The sequence below is a fragment of the Anabrus simplex genome, chromosome 2 (assembly GCF_040414725.1).
Source record: "Anabrus simplex isolate iqAnaSimp1 chromosome 2, ASM4041472v1, whole genome shotgun sequence".
Taxonomy (NCBI): domain Eukaryota; kingdom Metazoa; phylum Arthropoda; class Insecta; order Orthoptera; family Tettigoniidae; genus Anabrus; species Anabrus simplex.
The window spans coordinates 504,108,215-504,124,159 of NC_090266.1; positions in this window are offsets into that span (position 1 = coordinate 504,108,215).

Below are 15,945 nucleotides of genomic sequence, written 5' to 3' on the forward strand. Positions count from 1 at the left end.
GAAATTGGAAGCAAGCGGCCGTAGCCTTAATTAAGGTACAGCCCCGGCATTTGCCTGGTGTGAAAATGGGAAACCACGGAAAACCACCTTCAGGGCTGCCGACAGTAGGGCTCGAACCCACTCCCTCCCGATTACTGGATACTGACCTCACTTAAGAGACTGCAGCTACCGAGCTCGGTATATTTAACAGTAGTCGTGAAACTTTTTGAGATATAAGTCTCCCCATAAAAGGTGTTCAACCCCTTTTCCCACTTTTCCAACCCCCTTAATGGGATTTTCCGTAAACTAAAGATACATGTTTCCTTATTTTAAAGGAGATTCCAAATACAAAATTTCACGTCTGTAACATCTTCAGTTTTTGAGATATCAGTATCCTAATTAAATGAATTCAATCCCATTTTCAGACATTTTACCCCCGCCCAAGTGGTATTTCCGAAAACAAAAAAATATATGTTTCTTTATTTTTAATAGATATAACCTTCCGGCTGTTGTACAGGTGCCAATGAGTGATGTTTCACAATTTTATTATTATAAATCAAAACTGAATGTCTTAAACTTTACTGTATATGACCTCAAGACAAATTCATGTGATTGCTATGTGTGGGATGAGTCAAACGATAATCGGAGAGTGAATTAATTAGGTCCATTCGTGTTAATGTACTTGAATCTGAAAGCTAACTGAACTGATGATACTCTGATAACTGTGCCGGCCAGCAAAAAACATTATGTTGGGGCTGTATGTTTGTGCTCTTCGTTCTCCTGGAATAAATTTCATAAGCCACAAATATCTCATCAAAGGACACACTCAGAGTGAAGGAGACTCGACTCATTCTCCGACTGAGAGACAGATCAAACGCCAATGGAGAGGTGGACTTATTTATACCACTGAACGGTTTATAGCTGCTATTCGAGCTGCGAAGAAACAGGGTGAACCTTTTCATGTGAACGACTTGTGCAATGAAGATTTCTCCGATGTGAAAATCATCGCTTCTAAGGTCGATCTTCCTAATCTGACCGCAGTGAAACTGACAGATGTGAAAGTTGTCAATATAATGAGCGATTCTCCATATTCTGTATTTGCGAAGAAGTCCTACAGTGAGGATTTTCAAGACGTAAGTGTAATTAAGAAAAGGAAGATAACTGCAGATATTCTCCTAACACCAGCATTTATTCGGCTTACTTCCAAAACCTCGTATGTTACAATGTTCTTCCTACCCATTATCTATATATATAAAATAAGAGTTTTGTCTGTACATTGCCCAGAATTTAAAAAGAATGGTATTTCTGTATCGGTAATGTCCACAGTAACATGAAAATGCATTTTTTACTTTTCCGTAATGTCTGTCTGTCTGTCTGTCTGTCTGTCTGTCTGTCTGTCTGTCTGTCTGTCTGTCTGTCTGTCTGTCTGTCTGTCTGTCTGTCTGTCTGTCTGTCTGTCTGTCTGTACACTCATCACTAGAAAACGGCCAAAGAGAATTTAATGAAAATCGGTTTGCAAAGTTGGGGAATAAGTCGCTACAATCTAGGCTATAAATAATTTTATTCACGCTAATAGAAATGGTAGTTTAGGGGAGGGCCTAAAATTTAATTTTCAAGTATTTATGTTTTTAGTAGTCCTATCTTCATAAAAATTGGTATGAAAAGTCGAGGAATACGTCGCTACAATCTGGCTTAAGAATAATTTTATTCACGCTGAGTGAAATGGTAGTTTAGAGGAAGGCCTAAAATTTAATTTCTAAATATTTACGTTATTAGTGGTCCTATTTCATTGAAAATTCGTATAAAACGTCGGAGAATGAGCCACTACATTTTAAGCTATAAGTAATTTTATTTACGCTGAGTGAAATGGCAGTTTAGCAGAAGGCCTAAATGTAATCCTCAAATATTTATATTATTAGCTGTATCGAAAAATACTACATAACCAAAGTTATAGAGAATTAAATGTCAGACCGTTTATGTCTTATACATTTTTACTGTACCGGCTATGACAACACAGATATTCATGTATTTGTATTTTTGTTGCTAAGTCCATATCAACGCCGAGCCACGAGAAAATGGGTTAACAGAATTTAATGAAAATCGGTATATAGAGTCGGGGAATAAGAAAGTACAGTCTAAGCTATAAACAATTTTATTCATCCTGGATGAAATTGTAGTTTAGGGGAAGGTTCCTAAAATGTAATTTTTAAATACCAATATTATTGGTCCTATCGAAAAGTACTATGTAAAAAAGTTATAGAGAATACAATTTCCGATCATTTATCTTTTATTCAGTTTTACCGTACCGACTATGATAAGAGTGGTATTTCAGAGTCGGAAGAAAACGAAATGTGAAAGCCTATAATATCGAAAGTGCATAACATTGATCAACAATAACATTACATTGACCATTGTTTATTGTGATGTTCTTTGTCTCTTATGCTGCCGCTCAACTCCGACAGATGGGATTACTGCTGCGTACCGAGTATAACAGCCTGACTGAATATTGGCGGGAAATAGCCGGGGAGTTAGATAACTTTCTTCTTGAGCAAGTCATTCCTTTGGTTGATAGATTTTCTGATACAGCTGGTACGTAACACACTGGATCTTCATAGTATTTTAGATATTCGATCCCTACTCTGACGCGCTGTTTTGAATGAGCAGTGTGCATACTTAAGGCAGAGCCTCACTTAGTGGTGGTAGTAGTAGTAGTAGTATGGCCTGGTCTAGAATAACAATTTAGGCCTTTTCCAAATTATCGCACCGCAATATTCACTAAATAACTCAAAATTCAACTCTGAAAAGAGCCGTTTCTTAAGAAAAGCTTCTTTCTCTTCACTTTTATTAAAATCTACATTCAATTTATTCGAAACTAGCAGTGAAGAGGGGGTTTCTCTTCTGGCTTGGAGGAAAAATTTGCCTTCAAATCAGACAGATATTTCCGCCGCCAGTGTAGTAAATTGATATTTTCCGACTCATCGGGTACTCCTAGGAAACGGAATATTAATTGGGCATAGTTTTTGCCCTGGGAGTCCTATTGACGTCGGCTCGGAAAACCACTAAGACAGTTTTTCTGAGGATGTAAAAAGGCATTATAATGAAAATAACCTGATTGTTACTGATGGTATGAAATTGGGTCTAGCATTAACAGTGAAAATTCCCTCAGTCTTCATTTCATAAAAGATGTTTGGTGACCTCCGTCGCGTTTCTAAGGTAACGTTAAGAGCTATACAATTTAAGATAATCTTGCTCACAACATGTACACTACCCAACCTAGAATTCTGTATACAATGTAGAATCCCGTAGCGAAGCACGGGTACATCAGCTAGTATTACTTAAAACTGGTCACGATTCCCAGCCGCATATTTATATGCAGTCCATCAGAAAATTTTTCGTAGCGTTCATTTTCCTGTGCTAACGTGTAAAGGAAAATGGACCTTATAATACAGTATTGTAGGGATGTTGTTTTCATGGTGAATTTAAGCACTCCTACAGTTTAACGTATTTAAGGCTCATTTTACTTTACACGTAACCACAGGAAAATGAACACAACGAAAATTGTTATGATGGACTGTACATACATATATGACTGGGAGGCGTGACCAAACTTAGGGAAGAAAATGGATAGGAAGTGCATTGGGAGATACGAGGTTTTAGAAGTAAGCCACCGATTTCTTTGCAAATCAGGCCGAGATCCTAAGAAGAAAGAAGACCTTCGGGATTTACTGGAAAATAATTTCATTCCAAAGGCTTAAACACACTTTTATATGTCTTTATAATCTGAGTGATAATACAAAAGCACTGACATCATCTTCATTTCACTTTTGATGACCCTCAGCAGACGCTTATTTTTCGTTGTACTGCATAATAATATTTCAGTATGTTAGGAGACATGGGGGCCGGTGACATACAGTAACTACCGCCAATATGGTTCCAATTTCTGTCAAGAATGTCACATTTTGATTTATGTCGTACTTTAAGCTTAACGTTTGTAGCAACAGTGACATAAGTGCGCATGGACCCTACTCTGAGGCTCATATTGTCTTTTTTGGTAACAGTTAAAATAAATCTGATACACTCATAGTTACTGCAATCGTTTACTTTCTCACCTATTAAAACATGATGATTGTAAATATATTTGTCATGAAATGGCAGCCCTTTAAATCTTACAAATGCTCCTCCTAAAAGTAACTGTTTTTGAGTTATGACGTTGTTGTATTTAATGAGCGATTTCTCTCTCAAGCCCAGATAGTTGGCAAACATTCCCTACGCGTGGAATATGTACCTATTACTTGGCTGAATTATTCCAGTATAACACGGAGCAAATGGCTGCGTGGTTTTGGTTACGTAGCTGTCAGCTTAAATTCGGAAGGTACCGGGTTCGAAAACCACCGTCAGCATTCCTGAAGATGTTTTCCGTGGTTTCTCATTTTCACACGAGGGAAATTTTGGGTCTGTACCTTATTCAAGCCTACGGTCATTTCTTTCCCACCCCTAGCCCTTTCCTATCCTTTAGTCGCCATTAGAAATATTTGTGTCGGTATGACGTAAAGCAAATTGTAAAAGAAATTGATTCCAGCATATTGTTGTGAATGGTGTTCACAGTGTGTTTGTCCGTAGTTGGTGCTTACGGGTTAATATTTATTGTGTCTATTTTACTTATTATAACTTTCTTATGGGGATATCTAAAGCTTCAGAACAGTCAAATCGTCATAAATGATTCCTACCCGAGTACGAAACGAAAATTATGAAGGCATGCGTGAAGGAGGGTTTTGATCCCTCACTGCTCCGAGTTGCCGGATATACCTACTGTTCATGATTACACGCAGCTACTTCAAGCGTGCAAGTTTAAGCATTGCAACTCTGTATTCACGAGAAGAGCGAAAATTTTCGCTTCAAAACGTTACTGATGGTTTACTCGCTTGAGGCCCCGTTTCAAGGCTTTATTGAACCTTATAATAGTAGTAATTACAGGGCGTAAATTATCACATCTGCTGTACAGGGATTAAGTGAAACAGATGATGCAGTAGTGCGATGGAACACGTTTCTGACAACTTTGATGTGGTGAGACTGTACAAAATAGCTGTGAATATATATGTCCATAATTTAGCTTAACCAATCACGTCTTCTATGACACTGCGGGCGCCTTTTTATTCCAAAATAAAATGGCTTCTTGGACCAATCACGTGCGCAATTCTCTAGTGACAGCTATAGGGATGGATATGGTTTGTACAGTACAATATTTTTTGTAAATGTGAATATACATCCTTCCTTCTTCTCTCTGCCCTTTTTCTTTGATCTTCCAGGGTTCAAGGAGGTACTATATGAACGTTGGGCAGAGTAAAGTTGGCTTTTTCTTCTCAGCTCACAATATTTCTGAGTGGTGTGTTTCGGCCCGGTGGAACATCAGGAGGATAAGCTAAGAATTGGACAAAGTCATTAACAGCTTTGTCGAAGTCATCGTCTCTTAGGTGTTTAGAGAACTTTAATTTCCATTTAATCAGCTCGCAGTTGTACTCATCCATATTCGGAGCTGGATTAGTACTGGTGTTGGTTGTGGTATTATTCGCATGACGATATTTTTGGGAATTCCTTAAAATACTGATTTTAGTATGCTTCTTGACCAACGTATCTCTGTGTACTGTAGGGTGAGCTTTGATAATGTGTATGCTTGCAACCCTATCGGATCGATAATGATTTCCACAGTTCACATATTGTACACCGTCTGTTGGTGGTTCGTCGGAAAGGTTATTAGTCATACTATGAACACGTATTTTACGGTTGTGTACTAAATAGCATTATCTACAAACTTTTAGTCATCATAAAGTTAAACACACTGGCTGAAATCCTTGAGCACTACCAGTATTGAGAGTGGGGCACTATGTCCATGTATCAGCACACTGTGCCGGTGCACAGTTGTGTTCCGCTGTTCCGGAGCACCGAGTGCCAATTGTTCCAAAGCATTCTCAAGCGAGACCGAGACGGTGACTCACTATCCCGTCCGCAGAGCCACTATGCATTGTCCTTCGCCTACTAGCTGACTGTCGATACCGGCTGTGTGCCACCCTGTGCTGAAGTGCTTCATGCTCCGTGTTCCGTGCTCTGTCATATGCTCTTTGTTTTGTGAGTTCCCTTAAACCGGCAATTGACCTACGGTACATGCGAACATCGCAATGCGTTATGTTTTGTATTCAACTGTTTTGTAAGAGTGTTTTCATATATGCCTAGTAACATAACCGTACGAAAGACGGTAAACTTTGCATAATGTCACACCGGAGTCCTGTTTAGGACTTTTTTACTGGAATAAAACCGGACGGAGTGAAATGCAATTTATGTTCTTCTATTTTGTCAGCAAAGGGATCTCAGCCGGCACAGTGATAAGACATTTCAAACTTGAACAACCAATAATTTTTATTTTTGTGTTCTGAATGCATAGTTTCATTTTTAATCTCCTGCTCCGCTTGTATATAGTGTTTAATTTTTATCTTCGTGTTTTGCTTTTATGGGTTAATTTTTATTTTGGTGTACCGCTTGCATATTCCATACATAAATAGAGTACTGAAGAATATTTCATCAACTGTGTGGTATACTTTTAATTGGTGAAAAGAACATTGTGACATTAGTAAACACATCTACTGCCTGTGTAATTGTGACATGTGTACTTCAGAATGAATGGAACCATTCTTATCCTAAAAACAACATTTAGACACGACTTTTAGTGTGCGTATTTCAGAGTTCCGACCGCTTTTTCACATGCCGTGAAGTTTTATCCTGATCTAATTACTCACAATTCAGGCCGATATATATTCCACTGGTGAAAATATCCTTTGATTAGTTTCTTTTAAACACCTGTACTGCCTTTGTAACCGTGTTATGTGTATTTCGTATTGACCGAAAAAATGTTTCCGAAAAGTAGCCTTTAAACGTGATTATTGGACGCGAATATCAGTGTTCCAACTGTTCCTTCACGTTCCGTGCAGCTTTATGCTGGCCGTAACTACACAGCACGTCCGGTACAGCAGCTATTTCCCCCTGACACGGAACATGTCATGTTGCCTCACGAAGTTCTCTCTACTGAGCAGTTACAGTCCCGTGTGGCGTGTGCCGGCTCAATACCGAAACACTCCGTCCGGCTCCATGGCTACATGGTTAGTGTGCTGGCCTTTGGTCACAGGAGTCCCGGGTTCGATTCCCGTAAGGAAAATTTAACCATCACTGGTTAATTTCGCTGCCAAGGGGACTGGGTGTATGTGTCATCTTCATCATCATTTCATCCTCATCACGACGCAAAGGTCGCCCACGGGTGTCAAATCAAAAGACCTGCACCTGGTGAGCCGAACATATCCTCGGACACTCCCGGCACTAAAAGCCATACGCCATTTCCAAGCCGAAACACTCCACCTCAAGCTCCTGATGCTCCGGAACAACTGACTGTTCCGGTCTACCCAACTCTACCAGTAACACGTAGTTGAAAGTTCGAATGCGGTGTGTAAAGGAAAATGAACCTTAAATACATTATACTGTACGAGTGAGTATTTTCGCTTTCAAACAACATCCCTACAATACGGTACGGTAAAGTCTATTTTCCTTTATACTAGAGCACAGGAAAATGAACACAACGGAAATTATTCCGATGGATTGCATATAAATATGAGCCTGGGAGGCGTGACCAGTCTTAAGAATTATAATGGGTAGGAAGAGCATTGGGACATACGAGGTTTTAAAAGTAAGCCATCGATATCCTACGGCAAGCAGTATAACAGTACGGCTCCACAACTTCGTGGGTCGGCATATCGTCATTGCCGGGACAAAACCTCGTATGTGAAATATTTTACGTTAGAACTTTGGCCGGTAAGGTTCTGTCATCTAAGGTGCAATATTGTGTGACAGTTGTCAAGGCATTCTCGCTCTTCATAACGGATGTGCTGCAGGTCAGTATATCTCGAAAAATATTAACACATAGGAGGTTTTGTCCCGGCAACGACGATATGGCGCTCAAGATAATATCTGGCAAATGATTCCTTGCTGCAGCGACTGTTCGCAGGCAATGGATGTTTAGTCGGTACTGTAATATTCTTCATTCTTTATGCTCCCGTGAATGCACGTATGGAGAATAAATAGGCACAGCTGTACCACCCGATGTGTATTATTTGATAAATATAAAGTTGTATGGCAATATTTGGGGGCCAGAAGGGGATGGGTAAAATGTATGCGTTGTTGTTAGATGTATCGAAAACCTGTGCATTTACCGTGTGAGTTGGCCGTGCGGTTAGTGGCGCGCGGCTGTGTGCTTGCATCCGGGAGATAGTGGTTTCGAATTCCAGTGTCGGCAGCCCTGAAGATGGTTTTCCATGGTTTCCCGTTTGCACACCAGGCAAATGCTGGGGCTGTAGCCTGCCTTAATTCAGGCCACGGCCGCTTCCTTCCTACTCCAAGGCCTTTCCTATACCACAGTCACCGTAAGACCTATTTGTGTCGGTGCAAAGTAAAGCCACTAGCAAAAAAGAAAACCTGTGTATTATGACCGCTCGTTGTTCAAAGTATTATTTCCCATATTGTATACGCTTTTACTGTACCAACAATAATGAAGATATTCACGATTACTACATTTCTTCCAAATTTCATATACTTCTGGAAAAATTAGTTCTATTTAAGGAACACCACTGACAAAAATCAGAGAAAACAACATTTCCAAACTTTTATATGATGCGTTTTTATAACCTATATATAAGTGTCAAATTCATAAAAAATGTGGTAAGTGGTTTGAAGGGTGCAGGTTACCGAGGAAAAGGGCTAAGTCCGCTGAGAACTCCAAGTTGATAGAAATACCACAACTAGGTGGCAGTAGAGCTAAGATCCCCGATGATTTCATAAGAAATGTGCAATTTGCAATTCAAATGTTTTTGTTTGTCTTTGGTGCGCTGACTGATACGTGTATGCATAGACTGCCGCACAGAACAAGAATCGAATGATGGTGTTTCTTTTTCTTTTTCTAGTGGAAAATGGGTTGTTCACAAGATTAGAAAAACGCTTTTTTGTTAGTGGGCACAGTTTCCTTCGCTGTGACTCTGAGTTTGCCTTAATAGAGAGAAGGAAGTCACTGACGAAGGCATTTGTACCTAGTGACCTATGCAAAATGGTCGAGGAATCAAAGATTGTTAAAACTTTCAAAATAATTTTGTTGAATAGTTTACAATTTTAACATTCAAGCTGTGGCAGACGAGATAAACTCCAAACAAAATCTGAACATTTCGAAAGCTGTCAGCTTCACATACGATGCATCAGATGTAGAACGTCTATGAGTAAAATAGTGTTTCACGGTGATAGAAAGGGTCGTTAAGGTAAACGTCCTCAAAAAATGTGAAACATGCAAGACATTTGATCGGCTTTTATTGAATCTAGTTCCTCAATGAACTCACTTCCTAAAGATGAAAAAAGAAGTATTTAATGGCTATGATCCCTTACCTGGAAAGGAATGAGAACAAACAACATTACTTGGAGATCTGTGGTGAATGAGGACGTAACACCGAGAAAAGTTTGACGGGACTTTGCTACATTTCATAAACGCCGATGTTTGAATTGCCTTCAGCAGCGAGCAATTCCAACGGTGTCATGAAACGGCTAATAATATATGAGACGAAACTCTCCCTTATAACTTAGAAACGTTTCAGGAAAAAATAATTAAAACACTGCACTATGGACAGATTTTTGTTACTATTTCTGTTCATAAATTTGGGACTTTGCACCTCTCTAAGGTTAAGTATCCAATTATGGATATATTCACAATTTTCTTTTATTAAGTCCATCGACGACGAGCATCGTTGCCTTGGAATAGTAACCCGTCTGCTGCTGGTATTAGTGTGGTGAGTTAAACGGCGATTTCTTTACCTTTAGCTGCTAGCAGTATTAATTGTACAATGCTGTGTGTGTTAATAAATACATGTTACAAGTGCAGCGACCAACAAGCAAGAGTTTACCGCAAACTCAAGTGAGGCGCGCATAGCGAACTGACGGGAAGGACAGTCTACATCAGGGACGGCCAACTGGCTGGCGTGTGAAGTAAGAGAGACTGTGTGACGTTGGAGAGACCATGTGAGAAAGAGCACAGAAGGTGGGGAGCCGCTGTCGTAGACTGGAGACGAAGAGACAGCCTCGCTTTGTAGTAAACAGGTGAAGTGCCATACATGCTGATGGCTACGGCTTTTATGGACACATTTCACAAAAAGCTACACAAATCCTTCTAATTTAAAATTTTATCTCTTACTTCTCTATCACACTGTAAATCTAATAACTCAAACTGTAGGTCTAGATCAACGTTATCAGCAAAAACTTAAAATGGCGTGTTAAAAGTTGAATGTAAATTTCCAGACACTCCAAATTGTTAAATCTAGGATTAAATTCCGAGAAAAGGTTTTTTATGATTTTGACATACCTATCAGTATCCTCAGCCGTATGATGTTAGTGGTACAATACATAACGATGGACGAACTGGACACATCACGGTGCGAGAAGCTATCTACGCCTCCGATCTTTTTATCTTTATGGGAGGATCTTTATTTATTTGTTGAAAATGATAGGATTGCTACAGCTAAAAGTTTAGTTTGTAGAAAAGAGATACAGAGTGTACAAATGTATAATTTACAACGCCACTACAGTTTGTATCGCGCTGCAGATTAAGATCAGTATCAAGGGGAGGAAAAGGGTACGCATTCGATCAGTGAGTCAGCAATTCGACTGATTTATAAAATTTCATGTTTAATTGCAAAGAATCTTAAACCGTTCAGTGGTGGTAAATTCGTAAAGGAATGTTTAATTCTAGCAGGTGAGGAGTTTTGTCTAAATATCATTCAAGAGTTCGAAGCTACCAGCTTGTCCGCGCACACAGTGTCGACAAAAATTCAAGACCTATCTGATGATGTCCACCTACAATTATTAGAACTGACAAAAAGCTTCCGGCATACTCCTTAGCAATTGACGAGGGCACAGATATTTCTGACACGGCCCAGCTAGCCGTTTTCATACGAGGGGTTGACAAAAACTCTACAATTTTGGAGGAAATACTCGATTTAGTGCCTATGAAGAATACCATGAAAGGCATCGACATTTTCAACTTCATTGTAAGTGTTGTTGAAAATGCTTCATTACCATGGAACAAACTAGTTTCAGTAGCTTCTATGTTAGGGTGTAATTCTGGAGTAGTTGGGCTCATAATATTAAAAAAAAGGTTTCCCCGATTGCATGGTTTGCAGCGAGAATGTTGAGTATTTTCGGTTCCACGTATGCCTGTGAACTATTCTTTTCTATTTTAAATCAACAAAACCAACACAGTGAAGCCAGTTGTCAGATCACGATTTGAAGTGTGCTCTTAAACTTGGTGTTTCCTCAAACATTAACTCCAAATATTGCAAAACTAGTAAACGAAACAAGACTACAAATGTCAAGGAAACCCACGAGTGGCAACTGAGTATCGATATCATGAGATAAAACGTATGTTTTGAGTTTACAGATTATTCTATGTACTATTTTTGTTGTAAAACTGGGCTGTTTGTCACTATTAGCACAATTTTTTACAGTAGGGGATTTTGTAAATCACAGCAATTTTGTGTTCAATATCAGTTCCGAAGATTCACCGGAAAAATGTAGTTTAGTTTGTATATGTAGAAGTAAAGTTGCTTTATAACTTTCATGTTAATTCATAACAAAGTTACCTCACAATAAATTATGTGGAGAGAAATATGTACTACACATAACCGCATTGTACTACCTGCAGCCCTTGGGCCTCCCCCTAGGAATGAACTTTGTAATTCCCCTTGCCCCTCTAGCCTTCACTTCTCAGTTACAGTACTAAGTACTTCGTTTCGCTGCCCGGGCAGAGTGTGTGACGTGTTACCTGACCTCACACGTACATGCAGTTGGCTGACCCTGGTCTGCATCCTCGCTCAGAACCCTACCGGTCATTCTCGCTGGGGACAGCCGATACTCCTTGACCAAGAGGGAATTAGGAAGTAGCCTCATCATCATGAAGCATAGGAAAGGAAAAGCAGGCAATGATTTCAATTTTCTTACATTCATGTCATAGCAACTGCTGGAAATGATTTCCATTTTGGTTTATCCAGACCGTGCAATATCAAAGGAAATTCTATGCCATGCGGCGTAATTTGTCTTATGTTATTTCACTTATTCTCTTCATTTCATTCTCCAAAGCCTGAGCTCTACGAAGATTGTTCCGATAGACTTTCCAATACCCCCACAAATAAAAGTCGCACATAGCGAGATATAAAGAAAAAGCGGCCGAAATCCCCTATTAATTATTCGTTCAACGAACATATCGACGCTGCGCGATAAATACCTCGTATCCCACAATGCTCTTCCTATCTAGTGTACTCTTTAAGACTGGTCGCTCCTCTCGGCCACACATGCATATACAGTCCATCAGAACAATTTCCGTTGTGTTCAATTTCCTGTGCTAATGTGTGAAGCAAAATGAACCTTAAATGCATTATACTGTATGAGTGAATAAATACTTCTTGAAGATGTACTGTACATTCCTACAGTACGGTACAATAAGGTTCATTTTCCTTTACGTGTTGGCATACGAAAATGAACGCCACAAACATTGATCTGATGTACTGTATATCCATGTGTGGCTCGGAAGCGTGACCATTCTTAAGAAAAATAATATATAGGAAGAGCGTTGTGGGATACGAGTTATTATTCGCGCACCATCGATATGTCTAATTGCAGCCATAGAATTACGTGCAGTGTGCGCTGTAGCACCGTCTTGCTGAAATTTGACCTAGTCTCTCTCTTCCTCAGTCAAAATGTTAAAGAGAGAATGCAAAATACTGTCCAGGTATTGTTCGCAGGTCAGTGTTTCATAAAGTAATATCGGTCCAGTTAATCTTCGTCTACTAACTACGGACCAGACACCCAGTCTCGTGTCATGAAGAGGTGCCTCGCGTATCGAGTGGAGACTTTCATTGTCTGAGAGCCGGGCTGAGGAGCTCAGACGATTGAAGCGCTGGCCTTTTAAATCCAATTTGGCAGGTTCGATCTACGCTCAGTCCGGTGGTATTTGAAGGTGCTCAAATTCGTCAGCCTCGTGTATGAAGATATACTCGCTATGAAAAGAACTCCTGCCGAACTATATGCCGGGACCTCGGCGTCTCAGAAGACCGTAAAAGTACTTAGTGGGACGTAAAGTCAATAACATTGTTATTATTTTTATCATATTCTGAGTGTCGAGTGCTCTGAATTATTTCGGTGACTCTATGAGGTGAAATGAATCTTTGTGAGACATGATCTAAACAAGAAGGGTATGAATCTTAGTCATGCACGGATTGTAGCACCAACCGGCAGAAGTTAACATTAACGGCAGCATGTGCAACATTTAACTTATATACTGCGAAAATCTTATAGGGAAAAAATTCGAACTTTATGGCTTCTCAGCACTGACGTTATCAAGAAAGTTGTCTATTCAGTTTGGATAACATGGCTGTCAGTCTACACTCGGACGATGGTGGGTTCGAACTCCACTGTCGGCAGCCCTGAAGATGGTTATCCGTGGTTTCCCATTTTCTCTTTAGGAAAATGCGGGGGATGTACCTTTACTAAGACTCCGATCTTTTCCCTTCCTGTCCTAGCCCTTTCCTGTTTCACCGTCGCCGGTAAAACCTGCTTGTTTCGGTGGGACGTAAGGAAAACATCACTGTCCTTAAGGGCTTATAAGGCCCAACCTCAAGTCTGGCTCTCATATATTCAAGTGTTTTTAATCATCTGAGATCCTATTTTATAATGCCGCCTTCTGTTTAAGACGAATCTATTTGCGCGCTGATTTGGAAACATAGTATGGACGTATGTTTTTGATAGTTGCCTTTTCAGAAATAGTTTGCAGCCCATTTACACACACGTGTCGTACGATTTATTTAAAATATTTGTTTCACCAATAAACACCTGTTGCTCAATGGTGTAACCTACTTAACATTGACAGGTATTGTTACTGCGCATTTTATAATCACAGTCACTGAGTGTGTCAAGTAAATCATGTGTCAGAGCTTTACTAACGACCGAACTGTACAGGACAGAAGATGGGACAAAGAAGCCGTTGTCATCCGTCACGTTGCTCCTTACTCATTCCTTGACTGGAGGAATAAAGCTTGTCCTTCTCGTCAGCTCGCTATACTCGCCTTACTAGAGTTTGCCGGAAAGTCTGGTTAAGTGGCCAGTGTATAATTATAAGATGCTGTCTGTTTCTTGATTCATTTCTACTCCATCATCAAAGTCTGTTTGCAGTTGCAGGTAAAATGTTAGGGATGACGGCCATCCACCTGTTGCAACTTCCTTGCATGAGGCTTCACAAGTGTACTTATACCTCAATAGACAAAGTTTCCCAAAACTCTCGTGAACGAATCTTGTTCGGTAGCTATGATATTGACCTCTAAAGCCGTGAGACAATCATTAATCTTCGTGTACTATTCCGTAATCAACTCAGTGCTTGAATACTCAATGACAAGGTTAAGCGTACGTGCGGATAAAAGTACAAGGATAAACATTTAGGTTAAACTTTCTATCGACTTTAATATCATAGCAATGTCCGTCAGATATTTCCTCGTCAGACGGACGAATCATTTTCTGTACCAACAAGAAAATCGAGTAGCTTGTGATGATAAATATGATTCAAACCGAAATATTTAAATTGAAAAATTAAAAAATGATTGATGCTAATTAACGATGTGAACTCCTATTAGGAAGGAAAATACGTAGCAATAGTACATATTGTACTACTACTATTCCAGAGCGCAGCTGATACATTCTAGTTCATTTTCAAGTGGTCTCGTCAGACGAAAATATGTTATCCAGTAGTATAATATTAAATTTTTCTGTGTTGCTGAGAATACTTTTTTAAAGTCTCGTATCCTCGAAGAATCAACTACATTGAACAATGGGTAGTGTTTAACTTCAGTCATATATATTAATGTCCCTGTCGGATATTTCTAAAGCGTTCTTTGTGAGAGTACAGACAACTGGACACTCCCAAAGCAGAGTATCGAATAGTGGTACCACATTTATTAACCTGCTGCTGCGTAAACAAACCGTTCGTATATCTCTTGTAGTCTCTGAGTAACCACATAGGAGTACTATTAATTCAATTAGCTTTGTGTGTATGATAACGAGTTCTTAACAAGAAGTTAACGAGAAAGCCTCAACGTTGGGAAGGGGTGGGGGTGAGCTTGAGTAAATCTCCTGTCCCGGCTTGATGGACGTCACTCAAGTTATCTCGACCAACCGGGGGAGCGGAGTGGTGGGAGGTGGGCACGTTGTAATTGCTTGTGCTACAGCCCCTATTCGTGTCGGCCTCTCAGCCCTATCGAGGAACAGAATCGCTTGTTTTACTTCACGCGTTAACAGCGCTGGCATGTCAAGCTAAGTGTACTCGGTGAAACTGAAGTGAAGGAGATGAATATCTCATTTCATTGTCTTGTTTCTTTAGTCCACTAGTACTATATCACACTAAGACTTTTAGTAGCATGAACACTTAATAGCTTACGTGTAAAATATTATGGACCTGCGGCGAGCCTAACACAGGCTACGGGATTTATATTCATTTTCATTATTCTTCGGACGTTTCCTTGATTGCTATCAGTCTGACAGGTAAGCTAACTCAGGGATATCTCCAGTGATATATCTCAGTGAGTCAGGAATAGGTCAAGGCCCTCCAAATTCAAGTGGTATTTCAAAAATTAGAATATTCACATGGCACACATAGAAACAGAAGGTCTCGAAATTTCAAGGAACATGATTATTCCTATATCGTGCTTTATGATCACAAAATGTAAACTCTCGTCATAGGGATACTTTCTAAATTCATATTACAAAATTTCAAATAATACCGATGATACCGATAGCCAGAAAATATTTGCGTGCATAGGCCGGTCTTCCAGACGTTGGCGGTTACACAAGTATAAG